This window comes from Taeniopygia guttata, chromosome W, assembly GCF_048771995.1.
Source record: "Taeniopygia guttata chromosome W, bTaeGut7.mat, whole genome shotgun sequence".
In the NCBI taxonomy this organism is placed as follows: domain Eukaryota; kingdom Metazoa; phylum Chordata; class Aves; order Passeriformes; family Estrildidae; genus Taeniopygia; species Taeniopygia guttata.
In genome coordinates, this window is record NC_133064.1 from 19,134,190 (window position 1) to 19,152,346 (window position 18,157).

The window sequence follows — 18,157 nt, forward strand, 5'->3', positions numbered from 1 at the left end:
CAGGGCAGCACAAGTATGAGGTGGGGGCAGCTCCTGTCTGGGAATTATCCTTCGATGTTCGGATTTTTTGCAGTCAGCTGCTCGCTCAGGGCCACAGGACTCTGAGCGCAAACATCGGCTCTTTTCCCTGGGAAAGAAAACTCACCAGTCCAGGTTCCTGATGTCAGTTTGTAGGGCTCCTCTGGCACTGTCAGGGCAGCACAAGTATGAGGTGGGGGCAGCTCCTCTCTGGGACTTATCCTTCGATGTTCGGATTTTTTGCATTTAGCTATTCGCTCAGGGCCACAGGACTCTGAGCGCAAATATCGGGTCTTTTCCCTTGGAAAGAAAACTCACCAGTCCAGGTTCCTGATGTCAGTTTTTAGGGCTCCCCTGGGACTCTCAGGGCAGCACAAGTATGAGGTGGGGGCAGCTCCTGTCTGGGACTTTTCCTTCGATGTTCCGATTTTTTGCAGTCAGCTGCGCGCTCAGGGCCACAGGTCTCGGAGCGCAAACATCGGCTCTTTTCCCTGGGAAAGTAAACTCACCAGTCCAGGTTCCTGATGTCAGTTTGTAGGGCTCTTTTTGGACTCTCAGGGCAGCACAAGTATGAGGTGGGGACAGCTCCTGTCTGGGACTTATCCTTCGATGTTCGGATTTTCTGCACTCAGCTGTCCGCTCAGGGCCACAGAACTTGGAGCGCAAACATCGGCTTTTTTCCGGGGAAAAAAAAACTCACCAGTCCAGGTTCCTGATGTCAGTTTGTATCGCTCTTTTTGGATTCTCAGGGCAGCATAAGTATGAGGTGGGGGCAGCTCCTGTCTGGGACTTATCCTTCGATGTTCGCATTTTTTGCAGTCAGCTGCGCGCTCAGGGCAACAGGACTCGGAGCGCAAACATCGGCTCTTTTCCCTGGGAAAGAAAACTCACCAGTCCAGGTTCCTGATGTCAGTTTGTAGGGCTCTTTTTGGACTCTCAGGACAGCACAAGTATGAGGTGGGGGCAGCTCCTGTCTGGGACTTATCCTTCGATGTTCGGATTTTTTGCAGTCGGCTGCCCGCTCAGGGCCACAGGACTCGGAGCGCAAACATCGGCTTTTTTCCGGGGGAATGAAAACTCACCAGTCCAGGTTCGTGATGTCAGTTTGTAGGGATCTTTTTGGATTCTCAGGGCAGCACAATTATGAGGTGGGGGCAGCTCCTGTCTGGGACTTATCCTTCGATGTTCCGATTTTTTGCACTCAGCTGCCCGCTCAGGGCCACAGGACTCGGAGCGCAAACATCGGCTTTTTTCCCTGGGAAAGAAAACTCACCAGTCCAGGTTCCTGATGTCAGTTTGTAGGGCTCCTCTGGCACTGTCAGGGCAGCACAAGTATGAGGTGGGGGCAGCTCCTCTCTGGGACTTATCCTTCGATGTTCGGATTTTTTGCATTTAGCTATTCGCTCAGGGCCACAGGACTCTGAGCGCAAACATCGGCTCTTTTCCCTGGGAAAGAAAACTCACCAGTCCAGGTTCCTGATGTCAGTTTGTAGGGCTCCCTTGGGACTGTCAGGGCAGCACAAGTATGAGGTGGGGGCAGCTCCTGTCTGGGACTTATCCTTCGATGTTCAGATTTTTTGAAGTCAGCTGCCCGCTCAGGGCCACAGGACTCGGAGCGCAAATATCGGCTCTTTTCCCCGGGAAGGAAAACTCACCAGTCCAGGTTCCTGATGTCAGTTTGTAGGGCTCCCCTGGGACTCTCAGGGCAGCACAAGTATGAGGTGGGGGCAGCTCCTGTCTGGAAATTATCCTTCGATGTTCGGAATTTTTGCAGTCAGCTGCCCGCTCAGGGCCACAGGACTCGGAGCGCAAACATTGGCTCTTTTCCCTGGGAAACAAAACTCACCAGTCCAAGTTCCTGATGTCAGTTTGTAGGGCTCTTTTTTGACTCTCAGGGCAGCACAAGTATGAGGTGGGGGCAGCTCCTGTCTGGGACTTATCCTTCGATGTTCGGATTTTTTGCAGTCAGCTGCTCGCTCAGGGCCACAGGACTCGGAGCGCAAACATCGGCTCTTTTCCCTTGGAAAGAAAACTCACCAGTCCAGGTTCCTGATGTCAGTTTTTAGGGCTCCCCTGGGACTCTCAGGGCAGCACAAGTATGAGGTGGGGGCAGCTCCTGTCTGGGACTTTTCCTTCGATGTTCCGATTTTTTGCAGTCAGCTGCGCGCTCAGGGCCACAGGTCTCGGAGCGCAAACATCGGCTCTTTTCCCTGGGAAAGTAAACTCACCAGTCCAGGTTCCTGATGTCAGTTTGTAGGGCTCTTTTTGGACTCTCAGGGCAGCACAAGTATGAGGTGGGGGCAGCTCCTGTCTGGGACTTATCCTTCAATGTTCGGTTTTTTTGCTGTCACCTGCCCGCTCAGGGCCACAGGACTCGGAGCGCAAACATCGGCACTTTTCCCTGGGAAAGAAAACTCACCAGTCCAGGTTCCTGATGTCAGTTTGTAGGGCTCTTTTTTGACTGTCAGGGCAGAACAACTATGAGGTGGGGGCAGCTCCTGTCTGGGACTTATCCTCCGATGTTCAGATTTTTTGCACTCAGCTGCCCGCTCAGGGCGACAGGACTCGGAGTGCAAACATCGGCTCTTTTCCCTGGGAAGGAAAACTCACCAGTCCAGGTTCCTGATGTCAGTTTTTAGGGCTCTTTTTAGACTCTCAGGGCAGCACAAGTATGAGGTGGGGGCAGCTCCTGTCTGGGACTTATCCTTCGATGTTCGGGTTTTTTGCACTCAGCTGCCCGCTCAGCCCTACAAGACCCTGAGCGCAAACATCGGCACTTTTCCCTGGGAAAGAAAACTCACCAGTCCAGGTTCCTGATGTCAGTTTATAGGGCTCTTTTCGGACTGTCAGGGCAGCACAATTATGAGGTGGGGGCAGCTCCTGTCTGGGACTTATCCTTCAATGTTCGGTTTTTTTGCTGTCACCTGCCCGCTCAGGGCCAGAGGACTCGGAGCGCAAACATCGGCACTTTTCCCTGGGAAAGAAAACTCACCAGTCCAGGTTCCTGATGTCCCTTTGTAGGGCTCTTTTTGGACTCTCAGGACAGCACAAGTATGAGGTGGGGGCAGCTCCTGTCTGGGAATTATCCTTCGATGTTCAGATTTTTTGCACTCAGCTGCCCGCTCAGGGCCTCAGAACTCGAAGCGCAAACATCGGCTAATTTCCCTAGGAAAGAAAACTCACCAGTCCAGGTTCCTGATGTTAGTTTGTAGGGCTCTCTTTGGATTCTCAGGGCGGCACAATTATGAGGTGGGGGCAGCTCCTGTCTGGGACTTATCCTTCGATGTTCGGGTTTTTTGCACTCAGCTGCCCGCTCAGCCCTACAAGACCCTGAGCGCAAACATCGGCACTTTTCCCTGGGAAAGAAAACTCACCAGTCCAGGTTCCTGATGTCAGTTTGTAGGGCTCTTTTCCGACTGTCAGGGCAGCACAAGTATGAGGTGGGGGCAGCTCCTGTCTGGGACTTATATTTCGATGTTTGGATTTTTTGCACTCAGCCGCCCGCTCAGGGCCACAGGACTCGGAGAGCAAACATCGGGTCTTTTCCCTGGGAAAGAAAACTCACCAGTCCAGGTTCCTGATGTCAGTTTGTAGGGCTCTTTTTGGACTCTCAGGGCAGCACAAGTATGAGGTGGGGTCAGCTCCTGTCTGGGACTTATCCTTCGATGTTCGGATTTTTTGCACTCAGCTGCCCGCTCAGGGCCACAGGACTTGGAGCGCAAAAATCGGCTTTTTTCCGGGGGAAAAAAAACTCAGCAGTCCAGGTTCCTGATGTCAGTTTTTAGGGCTCTTTTTGGATTCGCAGGGCAGCACAATTATGAGGTGGGGGCAGCTCCTGTCTGGGACTTATCCTTCGATGTTCGGATTTTTTGCAGTCAGCTGCTCACTCAGGGCCACAGGACTCGGAGCGCAAACATCAGCTCTTTTCCCTGGGAAAGAAAACTCACCAGTCCAGGTTCCTGATGTCAGTTTGTAGGGTTCCCCTGGGACTCTCAGGGGAGCACAAGTATGAGGTGGGGGCAGCTCCTGTCTGGGAATTATCCTTCGATGTTCGGATTTCTTGCAGTCAGCTGCTCGCTCAGGGCCACAGGACTCTGAGCGCAAACATCAGCTCTTTTCCCTAGGAAAGAAAACTCACCAGTCCAGGTTCCTGATGTCAGTTTGTAGGGCTCCCCTGGGACTCTCAGGGCAGCACAAGTATGCGGTGGGGGCAGCTCCGGTCTGGGACTTAACCTTCGATGTTCGGGTTTTTTGCAGTCAGCTGCCGGCTCAGAGCCACAGGGCCCTGAGCACAAACATCGGCTGTTTTCCCTGGGAATGAAAACTCACCAGTCCAGGTTCCTGATGTCAGTTTGTAGGGCTCCTCTGGCACTGTCAGGGCAGCACAAGTATGAGGTGGGGGCAGCTCCTCTCTGGGACTTATCCTTCGATGTTCGGATTTTTTGCATTTAGCTATTCGCTCAGGGCCACAGGACTCTGAGCGCAAACATCGGCTCTTTTCCCTGGGAAAGAAAACTCACCAGTCCAGGTTCCTGATGTCAGTTTGTAGGGCTCCCTTGGGACTGTCAGGGCAGCACAAGTATGAGGTGGGGGCAGCTCCTGTCTGGGACTTATCCTTCGATGTTCAGATTTTTTGAAGTCAGCTGCCCGCTCAGGGCCACAGGACTCGGAGCGCAAATATCGGCTCTTTTCCCCGGGAAGGAAAACTCACCAGTCCAGGTTCCTGATGTCAGTTTGTAGGGCTCCCCTGGGACTCTCAGGGCAGCACAAGTATGAGGTGGGGGCAGCTCCTGTCTGGAAATTATCCTTCGATGTTCGGAATTTTTGCAGTCAGCTGCCCGCTCAGGGCCACAGGACTCGGAGCGCAAACATTGGCTCTTTTCCCTGGGAAACAAAACTCACCAGTCCAAGTTCCTGATGTCAGTTTGTAGGGCTCTTTTTTGACTCTCAGGGCAGCACAAGTATGAGGTGGGGGCAGCTCCTGTCTGGGACTTATCCTTCGATGTTCGGATTTTTTGCAGTCAGCTGCTCGCTCAGGGCCACTGGACTCGGAGCGCAAACATCGGCTCTTTTCCCTTGGAAAGAAAACTCACCAGTCCAGGTTCCTGATGTCAGTTTTTAGGGCTCCCCTGGGACTCTCAGGGCAGCACAAGTATGAGGTGGGGGCAGCTCCTGTCTGGGACTTTTCCTTCGATGTTCCGATTTTTTGCAGTCAGCTGCGCGCTCAGGGCCACAGGTCTCGGAGCGCAAACATCGGCTCTTTTCCCTGGGAAAGTAAACTCACCAGTCCAGGTTCCTGATGTCAGTTTGTAGGGCTCTTTTTGGACTCTCAGGGCAGCACAAGTATGAGGTGGGGGCAGCTCCTGTCTGGGACTTATCCTTCAATGTTCGGTTTTTTTGCTGTCACCTGCCCGCTCAGGGCCACAGGACTCGGAGCGCAAACATCGGCACTTTTCCCTGGGAAAGAAAACTCACCAGTCCAGGTTCCTGATGTCAGTTTGTAGGGCTCTTTTTTGACTGTCAGGGCAGAACAACTATGAGGTGGGGGCAGCTCCTGTCTGGGACTTATCCTCCGATGTTCAGATTTTTTGCACTCAGCTGCCCGCTCAGGGCGACAGGACTCGGAGTGCAAACATCGGCTCTTTTCCCTGGGAAGGAAAACTCACCAGTCCAGGTTCCTGATGTCAGTTTTTAGGGCTCTTTTTAGACTCTCAGGGCAGCACAAGTATGAGGTGGGGGCAGCTCCTGTCTGGGACTTATCCTTCGATGTTCGGGTTTTTTGCACTCAGCTGCCCGCTCAGCCCTACAAGACCCTGAGCGCAAACATCGGCACTTTTCCCTGGGAAAGAAAACTCACCAGTCCAGGTTCCTGATGTCAGTTTATAGGGCTCTTTTCGGACTGTCAGGGCAGCACAATTATGAGGTGGGGGCAGCTCCTGTCTGGGACTTATCCTTCAATGTTCGGTTTTTTTGCTGTCACCTGCCCGCTCAGGGCCAGAGGACTCGGAGCGCAAACATCGGCACTTTTCCCTGGGAAAGAAAACTCACCAGTCCAGGTTCCTGATGTCCCTTTGTAGGGCTCTTTTTGGACTCTCAGGACAGCACAAGTATGAGGTGGGGGCAGCTCCTGTCTGGGAATTATCCTTCGATGTTCAGATTTTTTGCACTCAGCTGCCCGCTCAGGGCCTCAGAACTCGAAGCGCAAACATCGGCTAATTTCCCTAGGAAAGAAAACTCACCAGTCCAGGTTCCTGATGTTAGTTTGTAGGGCTCTCTTTGGATTCTCAGGGCGGCACAATTATGAGGTGGGGGCAGCTCCTGTCTGGGACTTATCCTTCGATGTTCGGGTTTTTTGCACTCAGCTGCCCGCTCAGCCCTACAAGACCCTGAGCGCAAACATCGGCACTTTTCCCTGGGAAAGAAAACTCACCAGTCCAGGTTCCTGATGTCAGTTTGTAGGGCTCTTTTCCGACTGTCAGGGCAGCACAAGTATGAGGTGGGGGCAGCTCCTGTCTGGGACTTATATTTCGATGTTTGGATTTTTTGCACTCAGCCGCCCGCTCAGGGCCACAGGACTCGAAGCGCAAACATCGGCTTTTTTCCGGGGGAAAGAAAATTCACCAGTCCAGGTTCCTAATGACAGTTTGTAGGGTTCCCCTGGGACTCTCAGGGCAGCACAAGTATGAGGTGGGGGCAGCTCCTGTCGGGGAATTATCCTTCGATGTTCGGATTTTTTGCAGTCAGCTGCACGCTCAGGGGCACAGGACTCGGAGAGCAAACATCGGCTAATTTCCCTGGGAAAGAAAACTCACCAGTCCAGGTTCCTGATGTCAGTTTGTAGGGCTCTTTTTGGACTCTCAGGGCAGCACAAGTATGAGGTGGGGTCAGCTCCTGTCTGGGACTTATCCTTCGATGTTCGGATTTTTTGCACTCAGCTGCCCGCTCAGGGCCACAGGACTTGGAGCGCAAAAATCGGCTTTTTTCCGGGGGAAAAAAAACTCAGCAGTCCAGGTTCCTGATGTCAGTTTTTAGGGCTCTTTTTGGATTCGCAGGGCAGCACAATTATGAGGTGGGGGCAGCTCCTGTCTGGGACTTATCCTTCGATGTTCGGATTTTTTGCAGTCAGCTGCTCACTCAGGGCCACAGGACTCGGAGCGCAAACATCAGCTCTTTTCCCTGGGAAAGAAAACTCACCAGTCCAGGTTCCTGATGTCAGTTTGTAGGGTTCCCCTGGGACTCTCAGGGGAGCACAAGTATGAGGTGGGGGCAGCTCCTGTCTGGGAATTATCCTTCGATGTTCGGATTTCTTGCAGTCAGCTGCTCGCTCAGGGCCACAGGACTCTGAGCGCAAACATCAGCTCTTTTCCCTAGGAAAGAAAACTCACCAGTCCAGGTTCCTGATGTCAGTTTGTAGGGCTCCCCTGGGACTCTCAGGGCAGCACAAGTATGAGGTGGGGGCAGCTCCTGTCTGGGACTTATCCTCCGATGTTCGGATTTTTTGAAGTCAGCTGCATGCTCAGGGCCACAGGACCCTGAGCGCAAACATCGGCTTTTTTCCGGGGGAAAAAAAACTCAGCAGTCCAGGTTCCTGATGTCAGTTTGTAGGGCTCTCTTTGGATTCACAGGGCAGCACAAGTATGAGGTGGGGGCAGCTCCTGTCTGGGACTTATCCTTCGATGTTCGTATTTTTTGCAGTCAGCTGCGCGCTCAGGGCCACAGGACTCGGAGCGCAAACATCGGCTTTTTTCCCTGGGAAAGAAAACTCACCTGTCCAGGTTCCTGATGTCAGTTTGTAGGGCTCTCTTTGGATTCTCAGGGCGGCACAATTATGAGGTGGGGGCAGCTCCTGTCTGGGACTTATCCTTCGATGTTCGGGTTTTTTGCACTCAGCTGCCCGCTCAGCCCTACAAGACCCTGAGCGCAAACATCGGCACTTTTCCCTGGGAAAGAAAACTCACCAGTCCAGGTTCCTGATGTCAGTTTGTAGGGCTCTTTTCCGACTGTCAGGGCAGCACAAGTATGAGGTGGGGGCAGCTCCTGTCTGGGACTTATATTTCGATGTTTGGATTTTTTGCACTCAGCCGCCCGCTCAGGGCCACAGGACTCGAAGCGCAAACATCGGCTTTTTTCCGGGGGAAAGAAAATTCACCAGTCCAGGTTCCTAATGACAGTTTGTAGGGTTCCCCTGGGACTCTCAGGGCAGCACAAGTATGAGGTGGGGGCAGCTCCTGTCGGGGAATTATCCTTCGATGTTCGGATTTTTTGCAGTCAGCTGCACGCTCAGGGGCACAGGACTCGGAGAGCAAACATCGGCTAATTTCCCTGGGAAAGAAAACTCACCAGTCCAGGTTCCTGATGTCAGTTTGTAGGGCTCTTTTTGGACTCTCAGGGCAGCACAAGTATGAGGTGGGGTCAGCTCCTGTCTGGGACTTATCCTTCGATGTTCGGATTTTTTGCACTCAGCTGCCCGCTCAGGGCCACAGGACTTGGAGCGCAAAAATCGGCTTTTTTCCGGGGGAAAAAAAACTCAGCAGTCCAGGTTCCTGATGTCAGTTTTTAGGGCTCTTTTTGGATTCGCAGGGCAGCACAATTATGAGGTGGGGGCAGCTCCTGTCTGGGACTTATCCTTCGATGTTCGGATTTTTTGCAGTCAGCTGCTCACTCAGGGCCACAGGACTCGGAGCGCAAACATCAGCTCTTTTCCCTGGGAAAGAAAACTCACCAGTCCAGGTTCCTGATGTCAGTTTGTAGGGTTCCCCTGGGACTCTCAGGGGAGCACAAGTATGAGGTGGGGGCAGCTCCTGTCTGGGAATTATCCTTCGATGTTCGGATTTCTTGCAGTCAGCTGCTCGCTCAGGGCCACAGGACTCTGAGCGCAAACATCAGCTCTTTTCCCTAGGAAAGAAAACTCACCAGTCCAGGTTCCTGATGTCAGTTTGTAGGGCTCCCCTGGGACTCTCAGGGCAGCACAAGTATGAGGTGGGGGCAGCTCCTGTCTGGGACTTATCCTCCGATGTTCGGATTTTTTGAAGTCAGCTGCATGCTCAGGGCCACAGGACCCTGAGCGCAAACATCGGCTTTTTTCCGGGGGAAAAAAAACTCAGCAGTCCAGGTTCCTGATGTCAGTTTGTAGGGCTCTCTTTGGATTCACAGGGCAGCACAAGTATGAGGTGGGGGCAGCTCCTGTCTGGGACTTATCCTTCGATGTTCGTATTTTTTGCAGTCAGCTGCGCGCTCAGGGCCACAGGACTCGGAGCGCAAACATCGGCTTTTTTCCCTGGGAAAGAAAACTCACCTGTCCAGGTTCCTGATGTCAGTTTGTAGGGCTCCCCTGGGACTCTCAGGGCAGCACAAGTATGAGGTGGGGGCAGCTCCTGTCTGGGACTTATCCTTCGATGTTCGGATTTTTTGCAGTCAGCTGCTCGCTCAGGGCCACAGGACTCGGAGCGCAAACATCGGCTCTTTTCCCTGGGAACGAAAACTCACCAGTCCAGGTTCCTGATGTCAGTTTGTAGGGCTCTTTTTGGACTCTCAGGACAGCACAAGTATGAGGTGGGGGCAGCTCCTGTCTGGGACTTATCCTTCGATGTTCGGATTTTTTGCAGTCAGCTTCCCGCTCAGGGCCACAGGACTCGGAGCGCAAACATCGGCTTTTTTCCGGGGGAATGAAACCTCACCAGTCCAGGTTCCTGATGTCAGTTTGTCGGGCTCTTTTCGGACTGTCAGGGCAGCACAATTATGAGGTGGGGGCAGCTCCTGTCTGGGACTTATCCTTCAATGTTCGGATTTTTTGCACTCAGCTGCCCGCTCAGGGCCACAGAACTCGAAGCGCAAACATCGGCTAATTTCCCTGGGAAAGAAAACTCACCAGTCCAGGTTCCTGATGTTAGTTTGTAGGGCTCTTTTTGGAGTCTCAGGGCAGCACAAGTATGAGGTGGGGGCAGCTCCTGTCTGGGACTTATCCTCCGATGTTTGGATTTTTTGCACTCCGCCGCCCGCTCAGGGCCACGGAACTCGAAGCGCAAACATCGGCTTTTTTCCAGGGGAAAAAAAACTCACCAGTCCAGGTTCCTGATGTCAGTTTGTAGGGCTCTCTTTGGATTCTCAGGGCGGCACAATTATGAGGTGGGGGCAGCTCCTGTCTGGGACTTATCCTTCGATGTTCGGATTTTTTGCAGTCAGCTGCGCGCTCAGGGCCACAGGACTCGGAGCGCAAACATCGGCTTTTTTCCGGGGGAAAGAAAACTCACCAGTCCAGGTTCCTGATGTCAGTTTGTAGGGCTCCCCTGGGACTCTCAGGGCAGCACAAGTATGAGGTGGGGGCAGCTCCTGTCTGGGACTTATCCTTCAATGTTCGGTTTTTTTGCTGTCACCTGCCCGCTCAGGGCCACAGGACTCGGAGCGCAAACATCGGCACTTTTCCCTGGGAAAGAAAACTCACCAGTCCAGGTTCCTGATGTCAGTTTGTAGGGCTCTTTTTTGACTGTCAGGGCAGAACAACTATGAGGTGGGGGCAGCTCCTGTCTGGGACTTATCCTCCGATGTTCAGATTTTTTGCACTCAGCTGCCCGCTCAGGGCGACAGGACTCGGAGTGCAAACATCGGCTCTTTTCCCTGGGAAGGAAAACTCACCAGTCCAGGTTCCTGATGTCAGTTTTTAGGGCTCTTTTTAGACTCTCAGGGCAGCACAAGTATGAGGTGGGGGCAGCTCCTGTCTGGGACTTATCCGTCGATGTTCGGGTTTTTTTTCACTCAGCTGCCCGCTCAGCCCTACAAGACTCTGAGCGCAAACATCGGCTAATTTCCCTGGGAAAGAAAACTCACCAGTCCAGGTTCCTGATGTCAGTTTGTAGGGCTCTTTTTGGACTCTCAGGGCAGCACAAGTATGAGGTGGGGGCAGCTGCTGTCTGGGACTTATCCTTCGATGTTCGGATTTTTTGCACTCAGCTGCCCGCTCAGGGCCACAGGACTTGGAGCGCAAACATCGGCTTTTTTCCGGGGGAAAAAAAACTCAGCAGTCCAGGTTCCTGATGTCAGTTTGTAGGGCACTTTTTGGATTCGCAGGGCAGCACAAGTATGAGGTGGGGGCAGCTCCTGTCTGGGACTTATCCTTCGATGTTCGGATTTTTTGCACTCAGCTGCCCGCTCAGGGCCACAGAACTCGAAGCGCAAACATCGGCTAATTTCCCTGGGAAAGAAAACTCACCAGTCCAGGTTCCTGATGTTAGTTTGTAGGGCTCTTTTTGGAGTCTCAGGGCAGCACAAGTATGAGGTGGGGGCAGCTCCTGTCTGGGACTTATCCTTCGATGTTTGGATTTTTTGCACTCAGCCGCCCGCTCAGGGCCACCTGACTCGAAGCGCAAACATCGGCTTTTTTCCGGGGGAAAAAAAACTCAGCAGTCCAGGTTCCTGATGTCAGTTTGTAAGGCTCTCTTTGGATTCTCAGGGCGGCACAATTATGAGGTGGGGGCAGCTCCTGTCTGGGACTTATCCTTCGATGTTCGGATTTTTTGCAGTCAGCTGCGCGCTCAGGGCCACAGGACTCGGAGCGCAAACATCGGGTCTTTTCCCTGGGAAAGAAAACTCACCAGTCCAGGTTCCTGATGTCAGTTTGTAGGGCTCCCCAGGGACTGTCAGGGCAGCACAAGTATGAGGTGGGGGCAGCTCCTGTCTGGGACTTATCCTTCGATGTTCCGATTTTTTGCAGTCAGCTGCTCGCTCAGGGCCACAGGACTCAAAGCGCAAACATCGGCTAATTTCCCTGGGAAAGAAAACTCACCAGTCCAGGTTCCTGATGTCAGTTTGTAGGGCTCTTTTTGGACTCTCAGGGCAGCACAAGTATGAGGTGGGGGCAGCTGCTGTCTGGGACTTATCCTTCGATGTTCGGACTTTTTGCACTCAGCTGCCCGCTCAGGGCCACAGGACTTGGAGCGCAAACATCGGCTTTTTTCCGGGGGAAAAAAAACTCAGCAGTCCAGGTTCCTGATGTCAGTTTGTAGGGCTCTTTTTGGATTCGCAGGGCAGCACAAGTATGAGGTGGGGGCAGCTCCTGTCTGGGACTTATCCTTTGATGTTCGGATTTTTTGCAGTCAGCTGCGCGCTCAGGGCCACAGGACTCGAAGCGCAAGCATCAGCTCTTTTCCCTGGGAAAGAAAACTCACCAGTCCAGGTTCCTGATGTCAGTTTGTAGGGCTCCCCTGGGACTCTCAGGGCAGCACAAGTATGAGGTGGGGGCAGCTCCTGTCTGGGACTTATCCTTCGATGTTCGGATTTTTTGAAGTCAGCTGCCTGCTCAGGGCCACAGGACCCTGAGCGCAAACATCGGCACTTTTCCCTGGGAAAGAAAACTCACCAGTCCAGGTTCCTGATGTCAGTTTGTCGGGCTCTTTTCGGACTGTCAGGGCAGCACAATTATGAGGTGGGGGCAGCTCCTGTCTGGGACTTATCCTTCAATGTTTGGTTTTTTTGCTGTCACCTGCCCGCTCAGGGCCACAGGACTCGGAGCGCAAACATCGGCTCTTTTCCCTGGGAAAGAAAACTCACCAGTCCAGGTTCCTGATGTCCGTTTGTAGGGCTCTTTTTGGACTCTCAGGACAGAACAAGTATGATGTGGTTGCAGCTCCTGTCTGGGAATTATCCTTCGATGTTCGGATTTTTTGCACTCAGCTGCCTGCTCAGGGCCACAGGACTCGAAGCGCAAACATCGGCTAATTTCCCTGGGAAAGAAAACTCACCAGTCCAGGTTCCTGATGTTAGTTTGTAGGGCTCTTTTTGGAGTCTCAGGGCAGCACAAGTATGAGGTGGGGGCAGCTCCTGTCTGGGACTTATCCTTCGATGTTCCGATTTTTTGCACTCAGCTGCCCGCTCAGGGCCACAGGACTCGGAGCGCAAACATAGGCTCTTTTCCCTGGGAAAGAAAACTCACTAGTCCAGATTCCTGATGTCAGTTTGTAGGGCTCTTTTTGGACTCTCAGGACAGCACAAGTATGAGGTGGGGGCAGCTCTTGTCTGGGACTTATCCTTCGATGTTTGGATTTTTTGCACTCAGCCGCCCGCTCAGGGCCACAGGACTCGAAGCGCAAACATCGGCTTTTTTCCGGGGGAAAGAAAACTCACCAGTCCAGGTTCCTGACGTCAGTTTGTAGGGCTCCCCTGGAACTCTCAGGGCAGCACAAGTATGAGGTGGGGGCAGCTCCTGTCTGGGACTTATCCTTCGATGTTCGGATTTTTTGCAGTCAGCTGCCCGCTCAGGGCCACAGGAGTCGGAGCGCAAACATTGGCTCTTTTCCCTACGAAACAAAACTCACCAGTCCAAGTTCCTGATGTCAGTTTGTAGGGCTCTTTTTGGACTCTCAGGGAAGCACAAGTATGAGGTGGGGGCAGCTCCTGTCTGGGACTTATCCTTCGATGTTCGGATTTTTTGCAGTCAGCTGCCCGCTCAGGGCCACAGGACTCGGAGTGCAAACATCGGCTCCTTTCCCTGGGAAAGAAAACTCACCAGTCCAGGTTCCTGATGTCAGTTTGTAGGGCTCTTTTTGGAGTCTCAGGGCAGCACAAGTATGAGGTGGGGGCAGCTCCTGTCTGGGACTTATCCTTCGATGTTCAGATTTTTTGCACTCAGCTGCCCGCTCAGGGCCACAGGACTCGGAGTGCAAACATCGGCTCTTTTCCCTGGGAAGGAAAACTCACCAGTCCAGGTTCCTGATGTCAGTTTGTAGGGCTCTTTTTAGACTCTCAGGGCAGCACAAGTATGAGGTGGGGGCAGCTCCTGTCTGGGACTTATCCTTCGATGTTCGGGTTTTTTGCACTCAGCTGCCCGCTCAGCCCTACAAGACCCTGAGCGCAAACATCGGCACTTTTCCCTGGGAAAGAAAACTCAGCAGTCCAGGTTCCTGATGTCAGTTTGTAGGGCTCTTTTCCGACTGTCAGGGCAGCACAAGTATGAGGTGGGGGCAGCTCCTGTCTGGGACTTATATTTCGATGTTTGGATTTTTTGCACTCAGGTGCCCGCTCAGGGCCACAGGACTCGAAGCGCAAACATCGGCTTTTTTCCGGGGGAAAGAAAATTCACCAGTCCAGGTTCCTGATGTCAGTTTGTAGGGTTCCCCTGGGACTCTCAGGGCAGCACAAGTATGAGGTGGGGGCAGCTCCTGTCGGGGAATTATCCTTCGATGTTCGGATTTTTTGCAGTCAGCTGCACGCTCACGGCCACAGGACTCGGAGCGCAAACATCGGGTCTTTTCCCTGGGAAAGAAAACTCACCAGTCCAGGTTCCTGATGTCAGTTTGTAGGGCTCTTTTTGGACTCTCAGGGCAGCACAAGTATGAGGTGGGGGCAGCTCCTGTCTGGGACTTATCCTTCGATGTTCGGATTTTTTGCACTCAGCTGCCCGCTCAGGGCCACAGGACTTGGAGCGCAAACATCGGCTTTTTTCCGGGGGAAAAAAAACTCAGCAGTCCAGGTTCCTGATGTCAGTTTTTAGGGCTCTTTTTGGATTCGCAGGGCAGCACAATTATGAGGTGGGGGCAGCTCCTGTCTGGGACTTATCCTTCGATGTTCGGATTTTTTGCAGTCAGCTGCTCACTCAGGGCCACAGGACTCGGAGCGCAAACATCAGCTCTTTTCCCTGGGAAAGAAAACTCACCATTCCAGGTTCCTGATGTCAGTTTGTAGGGTTCCCCTGGGACTCTCAGGGCAGCACAAGTATGAGGTGGGGGCAGCTCCTGTTAGGGAATTATCCTTCGATGTTCGGATTTCTTGCAGTCAGCTGCTCGCTCAGGGCCACAGGACTCTGAGCGCGAACATCGGCTCTTTTCCCTGGGAAAGAAAACTCACCAGTCCAGGTTCCTGATGTCAGTTTGTAGGGCTCTTTTTGGACTCTCAGGGCAGCACAAGTATGAGGTGGGGGCAGCTCCTGTCTGGGACTTATCCTTCGATGTTCGGATTTTTTGAAGTCAGCTGCATGCTCAGGGCCACAGGACCCTGAGCGCAAACATCGGCTTTTTTCCGGGGGAAAAAAAACTCAGCAGTCCAGGTTCCTGATGTCAGTTTGTAGGGCTCTTTTTGGATTCGCAGGGCAGCACAAGTATGAGGTGGGGGCAGCTCCTGTCTGGGACTTATCCTTCGATGTTCGGATTTTTTGCAGTCAGCTGCGCGCTCAGGGCCACAGGACTCGGAGCGCAAACATCGGCTTTTTTCCCTGGGAAAGAAAACTCACCTGTCCAGGTTCCTGATGTCAGTTTGTAGGGCTCCCCTGGGACTCTCAGGGCAGCACAAGTATGAGGTGGGGGCAGCTCCTGTCTGGGACTTATCCTTCGATGTTCGGATTTTTTGCAGTCAGCTGCTCGCTCAGGGCCACAGGACTCGGAGCGCAAACATCGGCTCTTTTCCCTGGTAAAGAAAACTCACCAGTCCAGGTTCCTGATGTCAGTTTGTAGGGCTCTTTTTGGACTCTCAGGGCAGCACAAGTATGAGGTGGGGGCAGCTCCTGTCTGGGACTTATCCTTCGATGTTCGGATTTTTTGCAGTCAGCTGCCCGCTCAGGGCCACAGGACTCGGAGCGCAAACATCGGCTTTTTTCCGGAACAATGAAAACTCACCAGTCCAGGTTCCTGATGTCAGTTTGTAGGGATCTTTTTGGATTCTCAGGGCAGCACAATTATGAGGTGGGGGCAGCTCCTGTCTGGGACTTATCCTTCGATGTTCGGATTTTTTGCAGTCAGCTGCGCGCTCAGGGCCACAGGACTCGGAGCGCAAACATCGGCTCTTTTCCCTGGGAAAGAAAACTCACCAGTCCAGGTTCCTGATGTCAGTTTGTAGGGCTCTTTTTGGACTCTCAGGGCAGCACAAGTATGAGGTGGGGGCAGCTCCTGTCTGGGACTTATCCTTCGATGTTCGGATTTTTTGAAGTCAGCTGCATGCTCAGGGCCACAGGACCCTGAGCGCAAACATCGGCTTTTTTCCGGGGGAAAAAAAACTCAGCAGTCCAGGTTCCTGATGTCAGTTTGTAGGGCTCTTTTTGGATTCGCAGGGCAGCACAAGTATGAGGTGGGGGCAGCTCCTGTCTGGGACTTATCCTTCGATGTTCGGATTTTTTGCAGTCAGCTGCGCGCTCAGGGCCACAGGACTCGGAGCGCAAACATCGGCTTTTTTCCCTGGGAAAGAAAACTCACCTGTCCAGGTTCCTGATGTCAGTTTGTAGGGCTCCCCTGGGACTCTCAGGGCAGCACAAGTATGAGGTGGGGGCAGCTCCTGTCTGGGACTTATCCTTCGATGTTCGGATTTTTTGCAGTCAGCTGCTCGCTCAGGGCCACAGGACTCGGAGCGCAAACATCGGCTCTTTTCCCTGGTAAAGAAAACTCACCAGTCCAGGTTCCTGATGTCAGTTTGTAGGGCTCTTTTTGGACTCTCAGGGCAGCACAAGTATGAGGTGGGGGCAGCTCCTGTCTGGGACTTATCCTTCGATGTTCGGATTTTTTGCAGTCAGCTGCCCGCTCAGGGCCACAGGACTCGGAGCGCAAACATCGGCTTTTTTCCGGAACAATGAAAACTCACCAGTCCAGGTTCCTGATGTCAGTTTGTAGGGATCTTTTTGGATTCTCAGGGCAGCACAATTATGAGGTGGGGGCAGCTCCTGTCTGGGACTTATCCTTCGATGTTCGGATTTTTTGCAGTCAGCTGCGCGCTCAGGGCCACAGGACTCGGAGCGCAAACATCGGGTCTTTTCCCTGGGAAAGAAAACTCAGCAGTCCAGGTTCCTGATGTCAGTTTGTAGGGCTCCCCAGGGACTCTCAGGGCAGCAAAAGTATGAGGTTGGGGCAGCTCCTGTCTGGGACTTATCCTTCGATGTTCCGATTTTTTGCAGTCAGCTGCTCGCTCAGGGCCACAGGACTCGAAGCGCAAACATCGGCTAATTTCCCTGGGAAAGAAAACTCACCAGTCCAGGTTCCTGATGTCAGTTTGTAGGGCTCTTTTTGGACTCTCAGGGCAGCACAAGTATGAGGTGGGGGCAGCTCCTGTCTGGGACATATCCTTCGATGTTCGGATTTCTTGCACTCAGCTGCCCGCTCAGGGCCACAGGACTTGGAGCGCAAACATCTACTTTTTTCCGGGGGAAAAAAACCTCAGCAGTCCAGGTTCCTGATGTCAATTTGTAGGGCTCTTTTTGGATTCGCAGGGCAGCACAATTATGAGGTGGGGGCAGCTCCTTTCTGGGACTTATCTTTCGATGTTCGGATTTTTTGCAGTCAGCTTTGCGCTCAGGGCCACCGGACTCGGAGCGCAAACATCGGCTTTTTTCCCTGGGAAAGAAAACTCACCTGTCCAGGTTCCTGATGTCAGTTTGTAGGGCTCCCCTGGGACTCTCAGGGCAGCACAAGCATGAGGTGGGGGCAGCTCCTGTCTGGGACTTATCCTTCGATGTTCGGATTTTTTGCAGTCAGCTGCCCGCTCAGGGCCACAGGACTCGGAGTGCAAACATCGGCTCCTTTCCCTGGGAAAGAAAACTCACCAGTCCAGGTTCCTGATGTCAGTTTGTAGGGCTCTTTTTGGAGTCTCAGGGAAGCACAAGTATGAGGTGGGGGCAGCTCCTGTCTGGGACTTATCCTTCGATGTTCGGATTTTTTGCAGTCAGCTGCCCGCTCAGGGCCACAGGACTCGGAGTGCAAACATCGGCTCTTTTCCCTGGGAAGGAAAACTCACCAGTCCAGGTTCCTGATCTCAGTTTGTAGGGCTCTTTTTAGACTCTCAGGGCAGCACAAGTATGAGGCTGGGGCAGCTCCTGTCTGGGACTTATCCTTCGATGTTCGGGTTTTTTGCACTCAGCTGCCTGCTCAGCCCTACAAGACCCTGAGCGCAAACATCGGCACTTTTCCCTGGGAAAGAAAACTCACCAGTCCAGGTTCCTGATGTCAGTTTGTAGGGCTCTTTTCGGACTGTCAGGGCAGCACAAGTATGAGGTGGGGGCAGCTCCTGTCTGGGACTTAGATTTCGATGTTTCGATTTTTTGCACTCAGCTGCCCGCTCAGGGCCACAGGACTCGGAGCGCAAACATCGGCTCTTTTCCCTGGGAAAGAAAACTCACCAGTCCAGGTTCCTGATGTCAGTTTGTAGGGCTCTTTTTGGACTCTCAGGACAGCAC